The 11,106-nt window shown below is 40.7% G+C and overlaps 1 long non-coding RNA gene across 2 annotated transcripts in view; it reads right to left on the minus strand.

Annotated features, from left to right (window-relative positions):
• Window positions 1-11,100, minus strand: part of LOC143433831 (uncharacterized) — a 36,323-nt gene extending 25,223 nt beyond the window's left edge. For both annotated transcript variants that reach the window (XR_013070383.1, XR_013070382.1), the window contains exons 1-2: window positions 10,851-11,100; window positions 10,399-10,513 (exon numbers count right to left, since the gene is read on the minus strand). This is a non-coding gene — a long non-coding RNA (uncharacterized LOC143433831). The remainder of the gene's footprint in view (window positions 1-10,398; window positions 10,514-10,850) is intronic.
• Window positions 11,101-11,106: the final 6 nt, after the last annotated feature.

Raw genomic sequence — 11,106 nt, forward strand, 5'->3', positions numbered from 1 at the left:
TGACAGGCAAAGAATGACTCAGACAGAGGTAGAACGATTCCAGAGGGAATGGATGGCACTAAAGAAATAGTGTCTTCCTGACACAGCAGGATTGATGCACATAAGCGCTCACAGAAACTATGGCAGCATGCACGGGGCCTACACAGGTTAATGCAGACTGCTCCCAGTGTTGACAATGGGTAAGCATATCCTACAACAGTTCCCAACCCTAACCAAGAAGCTATCTCCAGTTGACAACTGTCTGCAAAAGAATGGTTAGTTTTCTCCACTGCACTACCCCCACGCCCAGTAGTAAATGTCCAACATAGAATGAACTTTTGTAGATTTTTTTTTTTTTGGAATGTTCCTTAGTCTGGGCACTTCTATTGTTTGTCTTATTGGTCTTTTGCTTGTATATTGCGATTTCTGATGCTCTGTTTTATGGCTATTTATTTATTGCCAGCTTTCTGTTTTAGAGAAAAAAAGTCCTGGAGTTGGGTGGGTGGGGAAGAGGGGAGTATCTGGGAGGAGTTGGTGGAGGCAAAACCATGATCAGAATATATTATATGATTTTTTTTTCCAATTAAAACAAAAATGCCCAGTAGGTTGAACCAATACCTTGAAGAACACTAAGTTGTAGTAAGAGGTGCTTGAAAGCAGTGTATTGCTTGCTGGATTTCAGAACTGCTACAGAACAGTGATTAATGCACCCTCTTTTGCAAGCAGATTATAGAATTGTGCCACTAGTGTGTGTGTGTGTGTGTGTGTGTGTGTGTGTGTGTGTGTGTGTGTGTGTAAAGGACAGATGATTTTCTCTTTTAATTCAGAGCCTTTCAGATCAAGAATAATCATATTCCAAGAGCCACTGCTAATTAACCACACCAGAGGAGATTCATCTACACCCAGACTGGACTTAGATGTTACATATTAGAATTTGAGCTGTGGAAATGTAAGACACTTGGAATGTAAATGTCACTGTATTTGACATTGGGGAAAAATAGGAGCTTCTGTGTTCACAGTTGGGGTGGTAGAAGGTCACATCTCACCCATTTCTCACAGTCTTCTCTCTGGGACAGTCATCAAGAAGATTTTGCCTTCTCTCCTTAAATGTGGGCAGATCTTTATGATCATGTCAAGCAATAAAACTCTACAGGTGAGGCAATAAGGGGAGGGGAAATCAGATCCTAAGTGTATCATGAAGTCCACTTCACTTACTCTGGATATTTTCTTTTGAAACCCGGGCAGCAGGATGTTAAGAAATCCCAGCAGCCCTCAGGAACCAGCCCTCAAGCACCACTTGCCAGTCAAGCTGAGTCCTTGTGAGGATCTCCACAGAGTCATGGGCTAATGCCACATACAGACATCTTTTCCTCTTACTGAAGGTTTATGAACAAAACAGATGTTTTTGGTTGCTTAAATCTGCTGCTTGAATTGGTAATACAAAAGCAGAGAAAAGATTCTGGTCTCCTGAACAACAATGTCTCTTTCTCAGTGGGAAATGATGTTGCTTCACAGAGATATTTGGCAGAGTCTGAAGACATATTTAGCTGTCATAACTAGCGTATAATGTTGCGGGCGTCTGGTAAGTTGACTTCAAATACGCTGTTACACATTCTACTATACAAAGGACAGTCCTCTACAATAAATGTCAACTGTTTCAAAGCATACTGATTAATGTTTTCTCTGAAATAATAATAAAAAAAAAGACAGGTAGTCAAATTTAATTCCAGCCAAAGACAAAGATAGATCATTTCTGTATGGCATCCCAAATATTTCATCCTCCAAATGAACTGCTTTTCATAAAGAAAATATCAAATGATTCCTCAATGGAAGATTGTCACAGATAACAACATGTAAGGAAAAACCAACCAGCCACTGACACAAAACTTCAGGGAATGAGAATTCATTGTATCTAGAATGGAAGACCAAGAAACAGCTCTCCTGGAGCTTAAGTCGGCTCTGATGGGAAGAATGGGAATTCTTCCAAGGTGTAATTATGCTGCAGGACAATGTGAAACAGAACCGATCGCTTTTGTTTTTCATATTGAGCTTTGTTTTGTCTGGCCTGCATATTGTTCTGCCAAATAGCAGCCAGTTCATTTGCAGTAGGTCAAATAGCAACCTCCAAAGTTCATAACCAGCCAGAACTCCAGAATGTGACCTTATCTGGAAATAGCCTTCTCAGATACACTTAGTTATGATGAGGTCATACAGATGTGGGTGGGCCTTAAGGCCAATGACTCGTGTGTTTATAAAAAGAGGAAAAAGATTTGACCATAAGCATACACAAAGAGAAGATGACCACATGATGGGGGAGGGACAAATTGGAGGAATGCCAGAGAATGACAGGGATTCCCAGCAGATAGCCATAACCAGGAAGCCTAAGGGACAACTTCTTCCTGGAGTCATCAGAGAAAGGACAGTTCTTTTTACCCACTTTGACATTTGCATTGTCAGTTGGTTTACAGAACTGAGAAAATACATCTCTGCTGTTTTAAGCTACCCGGTTTATAGTCATTTATTCTGGCAATATTAGTATAAACTAACACACTCCATTCTGCATTATTTGAGTTTGGGGTATATACTTAATCATTTAGTGAATTATTAGGCCCTGGAGAAATTGCTCATTGTGTGCTTGCCACCAAACCAGATGACCTGAGTTTAACCTCTGAGAGAGAACAGATTCCTGGAAATTGTCCTTTGACTTCCACAAGCACACAGTGGCAAACAATTATAACCAACCCCCCCCCCGCACCCCCCAAAAAACCTAACAAAAACTTACATATACAAAAAACAATATTTTTGTTTTTTGTTTTTGTTTTTTTTTTTTTTTTTTAGATAGTGTTTTTCTGTATAGCCGGGTCTGTCCTGCAACTTAATCTGTGGACCAGGCTGGTCTTGAACACAGAGATCCATGTCTCTGCCTCCCAAGTGACAGGATTAAAAGTGTGTGACATCAAACAGACTCTCTCATATCTACTTGTTTTATTTTATGTTACACATATAAACCAGAGTGATGCTAGTACTATCAACAAATGAATACTAAGTACTCTGTTATGCTGTATTCTACATGTTCAATTTCATATGTTGTATTCCCACTTGCTGTACAGACTACCCGTATTGTCACGTCATAAGGGGTTAGTGTACTCTTCACTTCTTGTCCGTTGGTCTTGGAAAGTGCAAGTCTTTATGCTTTTCTCTTTCTATAAACATCCCCTCAACAACTAGGTTGTTTGAAGCACATTCTGTACAGATTTCTCAGGAAAGCTTGTAAAATTTTCTTCCAAGTTCTTGGATGATAGTAAAAGGTTTTTATTTATTTTTTGTTTCTTTCTGCTTTGCTCCTGGTGTGTGTTGTGTGTGTGTGTGTGTGTAGAGTTGATCCTCCTTTTGTATTTACAGGGGTCCCAGGGATTGAACTCGGGACACAAGGCTTATGTGCAGGCCTCTACAGCTGAGCCACTACCCAGGCCTTGCTCCTTTATGCTAGAAAGTCCATAGCCATACTGAGTCCCACAACATCTTGCTTGAATATCTTTGTATTTTCTCCTGCTCTTGAGGGTTGTTGTAGAATACAATGATCATAGTTTCCGTTTGCCTATAAATCAAATGCTTTTTCAAACTATGCAGATACTCAAAGGATTTATTTTTCCCACTGTTTCAAAGATACATCCCCATTGTATCTTTGTGGGTTTTTTTTAAATTGATATTTTCAGTTATTTATTGTATTAGTCCAACATCTAGCTTCAAATCACATTATTATTATTATCATTATCATTATCATCATCATCAGTCAAGTTTTCTTGATTTATAGATTGGGTCACTTGTTCTTTAGGTTTGGTTTTCCCTTCCTGAATTTGGATTATTACCAAACAACCTCCAGCTTGTCTTCTTTCAGTATCTCTTACTTTCTATGGAATACTCTAGCCTTTTAAAAATTTACTTTATATAACATATATATTTTTTTGCCTGGGCTTGGTGCCACAGGTCTGTAACTCCAACAACTTCGGCTTCTTGGGAGGGAGAATAGGAGAATAACAAACTCGAGCTCTTTCTGGCCTATAGAGTAAGTTGAAGGCCACCCTGAGCAAGATCCTGTCTTGCAATAATAGAAAAAGAGCTGAGACCCGGCTCAGTGGTGCAGTGCTTGCCTCATATTTGAGTGTTCTGTGTTCCAATGACTCTCCACAGTTTTTAGATACATGTTTTTATTCCTGTAATCTTTTCACATTGTCCCTCATTTATATAGCACAATTTATGTTTAATTCTTTCCTGAATCTTATCACTCAGGTTTTATAATCATAATTCATATATATCATATATATCAAGCTTTTATATTCTTAGATCTTATTTACAATAACAGGTCACTGGCTGGGAAGATGACTCCACAAGAAACAACACCTACTGCCAAGCCTCATGGCCTGAGCTCAGTCCCAAGCACATAGGAGATTGACACCAAGAGGCCATCTTCTGACTTCACATTTATACTGTGCACCAATACCCATCCTATCACCACCAGCAAAATATGCAAGTAAATGTAAAAACTTTTTAAAATTAAAACAACAGCTCACACTGTCTTGTTCTGTCTCATGGACATAATTTTTGATCTTCCCTCATTATCTGTAGGAATATTTTTCTGATCTCCTCTTCCTCTTCTTCCTCCTCTTCCTCTTCTGATAAATTTGTAGAATTTCTGCCTCCAGAATTTACTGCCACTCATTTTAATGAATTACTCATTTTGTATTTGTAATCAGGCAAGGTTTAGATCTTTTCCATCTTCATAAAACCTAGTTTTAGTTTTTATGAAGCCTTGAGAAATCGAGCTGTGTTTGGGGATTTCCCCTCTTAACCAAGCACATGCAGTGTGATTAGTGTTACCAAGAGGGTAAAATATAAATTTATTAACATTCTTTAAATATTTTAATTAAAATTTAAATAGCCACAGGCAGTTAGGAACTACCAAACAGGACAATGTTTTTTTTGTTTGTTTGTTTGTTTTTGTTTTTCATTTGTCGCTTCTCTGACACTCATCATTGACCTTTCAGTAATTAGTTTCTTATTAGGGATCTTCATTCAAAAATAAATAAATAAACAAACAAAAGGAGTCCTGGGTCCCAACCATCTGCTTTGAGACAGTGTAAGGGCTAGATGCCTTCAACTCCTCAAATTTTCAACTGCCTAGAAAATAAACAGATGAACAATTCTTCATAGTAATTAACCAGAGAACATTGTGGTGAGCTATCCACCAGCACTGCTCCAGCATTTCCTCTCTTCCCTACAGGAGAAATGCTCCTATGTGCTCTGGGCCTCTTGGGACTTTGGCCTCAACTCTGGAATTTTGTTCTTTATGAAATAATTTCTTAACTGATTTTACTGTAAAAACTGTAGATTATTTGTACAAAAATATGCACCTATATAAAAATAAATTGTTAAAAGGCTAGAGTATTCCAGAGAAAGTAAGAGATACTGAAAAATAGACAAGCTAGAAGGTGTTGGTAATAATCAGAATTCCAGGAAAGGAAAACCAAACCTAAAGAACAAATGCCCCAAACTATAATCAAGAAAACTTGACTGATAATGAGGGAAGATAAAAAACTATGTCCGCGAGACAGAACAAGACAGTGTGAGCTGTTGTTTTAATTTAAAAGAGTTTTTACATTGCCCTGGACTTTTGCCAGCTAGTTGATATGTTTTTTTACACTAGGTCTGTTAATGTACTTTTTCAAATAGATTACGACTTCCCTGTTACTGGCTTGTCTCACTCAAATGCTTTATATCATATATTATTGAGACAGGGCTTTTACATAAGGAGCAGATCATGAACATCATGGAATACGTTTTTAACTGAAGGAAGGCTCACCTTGGAGCCCCAGCCAAAGACAAATCACTGCTGACATCTCCTATAGTTCTCTCGCGACCCTTCTCTGTGCATGGTACTTTTATTTTCATGACTGTGACAATACTGGATGCACAACTCCATGTTCTCCTTTTTTTTCCTATGATGTAACTGCTGCAAAAATTGCTGAGTATCGTAGTTTTGCAGCTGTGCTAAACCTAGATGCGGCTCACCCATTCCTCACGAGTCAAGCTCTAGTGTCTGGGGCAGTTTAAAAAACATTCTACATGATGGTTTGTTCTGAGATAAAAGGGGGCCTGTTTTCTATTGAAGAATGTCTCCTATAGGTCAGTCTGCAATGTTATTCAGGCTTCTAATGAGTTACAATAGCCATAGCAGGCTCCCATAAGCATTCTCATGACAAGTGTTGAGAAATGTTTGTCTTCTCTGAGGAGGCTTACAGAGTCCACATTAACAATGGAAGACAAAGATGTAGTCATATTTACCTGGAAATCTCACCTCATCAAATACAGAAACCTTTCCAATAATACCTTTCTATATTTATGATGTGTTTGACACATATTTTATTATATGTACACATGTGTGGAATAGTTGCGCACAGCTGTTGGATCCAAATTCAGGCTCTCTGAAAGCAGCAAGTGGTCTGGATCACTCTTCCATCTTTCCAGCCCCATATGTATCTATTTTGGTGCACATGGGCCTGTGTACATATCTTCTGTATCTTCAGGCCCTGACCTTCCCTCTGGTTATTAGACCCAGATTCTATTTGCCTTGCAAATTCCTTACATATAAAACTGAATTCATTGGCTATCTCCAGCTCCCCTGCCTTGCCCTCTTGTTTCATAGAGAAGGAAGGTGTAAGGTCTAGACAGCTGCAATAATACAGCACTGTCCTAAGATGTGAGGAGTCCTAAGAGAGTCTAACAGATTTCTTTGCCTCCTCAGTCCAACATTACCTCCTCTTTAACATCACTGGCAGGTCCTTCTAACTCTCCAGCCCCATCACTGCCTCATTTGGCCCTCAACCTAATTCATGTACATTCAGCTTGGATGACTTATTCAACCTCCCCTTCTACTGGTTTGCCTTGGGAAGTGTTTGGAAACTCCTCAATCCTTCCTTCCTGTGAGATCTGCCCTATCACTCACTCCGGACTTCAGATGGTGTGTCCGGCGGAGGCCTCTGCACTGGCATCCGCCCAAGTGAATTAGATCAGAGGTCTGAACTCCCCCAAGTTGGGACAACAAGAATCTTTCTATCACCTGGTTGGAAGCCCATTTCTGGGTCTTTTGTTTGAATAAAGAAGATACCAACATGAGAGCTGAGATGTCAGAATGTGTAGAAGACAGTTTCTAGGAGGAAAAAGCACCAAGGCTGGTGTAGGAAAAGCCATGAGACGAGAGTCTGTATGTCTCCAGAGAGGAGCTTTTTGACTTCTGGGGTTATGTAGTGCCTGCATCTACTCAGATACATTTTAGCTGTTGAGTTTGCAGGACACTTGTCTCCTGAAATTGCTACCTTGTTATTAATTTATCAAAACTAGCCCATCTGGATTTCTGTTACTTGCAATCAAAAGGTTTAATTACAACACAAGATTCAACTAGATGAAATCCTGGGATGGGAAGGGAGTAGGTGGGTACACATCCCGCTACTAGCTGATGAGCTATTAGCATCTGATAGCTTCTGGGAGAGGAAAACTCAATTTTCCTTTAAGGATGCGATCCCTGGTAAGTCTACACATGCCAAAGCTCTACTCCTGAGAGTAGCTGGAAAACACAACGGCCGACTCTATGGAGAGGGTTAGAGGTGACAGTAATGGAGGGGTGGGGGAAGGAAGCATGGATATTTGACTATTTTCAAGATACATTACATGAATGTTTTGAGGAATTAATAAAAAAAAGTAGTGTTAAGTAACACTTATTAATCTTTCAGCCAAGGAATATTCTTCTGAGAAGTTTTGAGAAACAGCCATAGCACCCCCCCTCCCCTAACCTTGCTTGTGTGCCTTCTATGTCTACAAACTCATTGTCTTACAGGTCTACCTCTCTGTCTGTAAACAGCATTGCTCACCTATACACAACATAAGAACAAATGAAACTCCCTAGACCTGTTTACATTGCTCAGGGCCCATGACAGCACAGAGACCCAAGAACGAGTCACTCCATTCCCTGACCAGAAATTGTAATTAGACAATCTACTGCCTACATTTAAGCACAGAAAATTACATATTATTATTGTAGTACATATTGGTCTACAAGAATTTTTAGTGTGTTTTGTGTGTGTGTGTGTATGTGTGTGTGTGTGTGTATAAAATCTAGTATATTTGTTTATTTTTCTAAGGATAAAGACATTCAAAACAGAACACTGACATCTCTATTTGATTAATTTCTCCTCTGCCAGAGAAGGTCATGTGTTTGGCTGATTTTCCATTAGTTTTGGGGTGGAGCCAAGTGAAACATTCACCACAGAACTCCAGGAGGCACAAAGGAAGCTCTAACTGTTAAGCAGCATGTGCTGCACAACTCACCAACCACGCACTCCCCAAAAGTTCGCAGTGACTTCTGCTAAGTGCACCTCACACCTCATCCCTTTCTCTCATTTCACACTGTGGCTAACTCTCCTTGGAGCTCCTTTCTTTGCTATATGGCTTTCATTCCTTCACCCTGGTCTTCTCTCCTCCTTTGACTAGCTTTTTCACCTCCCTTCCATGCTGGTCCTGTCCAGCCTGGCTTATTGGTTGTCATCCAGATCTTCTAGTTTACCATCCTCCAAGCTGTTCTTGTTCCCACCCGTGGCTTTTAATTGATGCAGGTGGGAAGTTAACTTCCCCAAGTCACCATTCCAGCATAGGCTTAATCTCTAAGCATTGTAGTGTGGTGTGTTGACATCCCAATTTCAAGCCAAATGTATTCAAAACCATACCTCTTACCAATCCATCTTTGCAGAGACAAATGCACAGCTATCTAAGACCCTGCCCTGTTCCACAGATTCCTTTTTTCTCTAAATCTTCCAGAGATAATGATGCTAGAAATGCTTGTGTCTGTCTACACATCTACCATGGACTCTATTTAGTCATCTAACCATACCAGTTCTAGCTCCTGACATCCCTGCTGTCTAACACTTAATGACTTGATAAAAGACTTCAGTTCAGTTCTCCTACCATTGATCTACCCTCTTTTATTTTCTATAAATTATCTACAAATGGATGATAATAATCCATAATTGGCAAGATGGAAACTCCAGTTAGAAACCACTAAATTCCAATGTCTGCCAATGTTAATGCTACCCACACAAAGTGGTACAGGGAAGGCTTGCAAGGAAGAAAAGGAGGAAGACAAACTTGATGGAAAAACAAAACAAAACAGAAAACTAAAAAAACAAACACTAGCACTTCCATATCATTTTTTTTTCTTGTTGTCATCTCTGCTATTTCACAAAAAAGGGCCCCAGGCTTATGTCACACTTGCTTAATGGCTATTTTAAACTGATTTTCTGGATATCTTCTATCTGTTAAGCTTTCTGGAAAAGCAGAAATCATACCAGATCTCATCAGGGTGTATTAACACCTAGAAGGGGAAGACTCTGTAGGCCCAAGTCTGTTGGGTGATTTGGGAAAATGCCTTAGAATACTTTATTTCAATTGAATGCAAAGATTATATATATATCAAGCTATTTTGATCATTCCATTAAGTGGATACTGAAAACATATGTATGTTAAACCAATGCTCTGTTAAGCAGTATTAAGTTCTCAAGTAAAACAGTGTAGAAAGTGTTGGCTAAAGTGAACTTTGAAGTGTTTTAATTACCAAATTTCCAGGTGTGAAATGAAATGACATCTAGACCCAAGTATCTGCATTACATGGAGATTTTATTTTTACCATCACATGTATATATAGAAAGACATACACACATATGCATATGTAGATGCTGGACTAGGAGGCCAATAACATTTTCTATGTAGTAGGAACTGAAGAACATTGCTTGGGGCTGGAGAGATGGTTTTATTGTTAAAAGCTCCTGCTGCTTCTGCACAGGTCCTGATTTCAATTCCCAACCTGCAAGTCAGGAGCTACCCGGAACTCCAACCTCAGAAGATGCTACCTATTCTTGACTCTAAGTGAACCTGCTCGCACAAGTACACATGCTCACACACAGACACATCATTAGCTCCCCCACCCTCCCCCCCAAAAAGAACATGCTTATTTGCCTAAACCAAAATGCTTCTTTTCCTCAGTTCCACATCCTGGAAAATTTACTGGGACTCAAGTTCTGTTCCAAATGTGTTAAGGTATTTGAGAGGTACCAGTACCTCAAGACCTACAGATCCCTGCAAGATGTATGAAGTTAATTAATCCCTAGAGTCTGCCATGTCCCAACAATCCAAAGTTAACTTCTTCATCGCAATAGCTATTGAAGGAAACGATAGATTGGGCTCTTGGTGGCCCAGGCTTTTGTGAGACCAGAGTTTGAAACTAGAATTCTCCAGAAGCATGAGCCGTCTCCCCTTATTCCACTTAGTTGGTCTAAAAGGCAACCCTGTTTCCCAAACAAGGACACCACTTACTTCTACAGTAGTTCCTGTGAGCGTCACCTTCTAGTGTTGAGTGCTCACAAAACAATGTAGTGGTAGTCTTCGTTGACATTAATGTGAGAGAAGATTCCTTGGCAGTGTTCAGACCCTGGAGAAAAGCATTTGAGAAACCGGTATCTCTAACATTCAATAATGAAACCAGGCCCAGTGCTCATTTCAGGGATGCCTGATGTGCTATATGTCTTCTCTTTGCCTCCAAAACCGGCCAAGAAGTTGGTATTGGGAAGATCACTCCTCTTGGCCTGCACGGAAAGTCCTCGGACACACAAGTCCAACTACCTACCGAATTGTAAAGGTCTGGGCCTACTCTTCAGCTGGAGGAAAGGGTTTCCCTGCCCAAGTCCCGTGCTAGGCTTTGAAGAAACTAAGTCCCGGCGCACAGGTCACTCCGCAGGGCCCCGCCCCTTCGCGGCCCCGCCCCTCACCTTGGGCTAGCGGCTCGCTCGGGCCGCGAAGGTGCGTGCGGCGCGCGGTGATTGGCCGCTACCCGGCGCTGCCCCGCTGCCATTGGCTGCCAGGGCCTCTTTGTTCCAGGTCCCAGCCGCAGCCGAACTGGGCTGCGGAAGTTCGAGGGCGCAGGGTGAGTAGCTGAGGCAGCGACGCCGGAGTTCCCGCAGCGGAGATCGCGGACGTGGGATTGAGCCCCTCCGACGCTCAGCATGGACCTGGAAACCAAAATGA

The sequence above is a fragment of the Arvicanthis niloticus genome, unplaced genomic scaffold (assembly GCF_011762505.2).
Source record: "Arvicanthis niloticus isolate mArvNil1 unplaced genomic scaffold, mArvNil1.pat.X pat_scaffold_686_arrow_ctg1, whole genome shotgun sequence".
Taxonomy (NCBI): Eukaryota; Metazoa; Chordata; class Mammalia; order Rodentia; family Muridae; genus Arvicanthis; species Arvicanthis niloticus.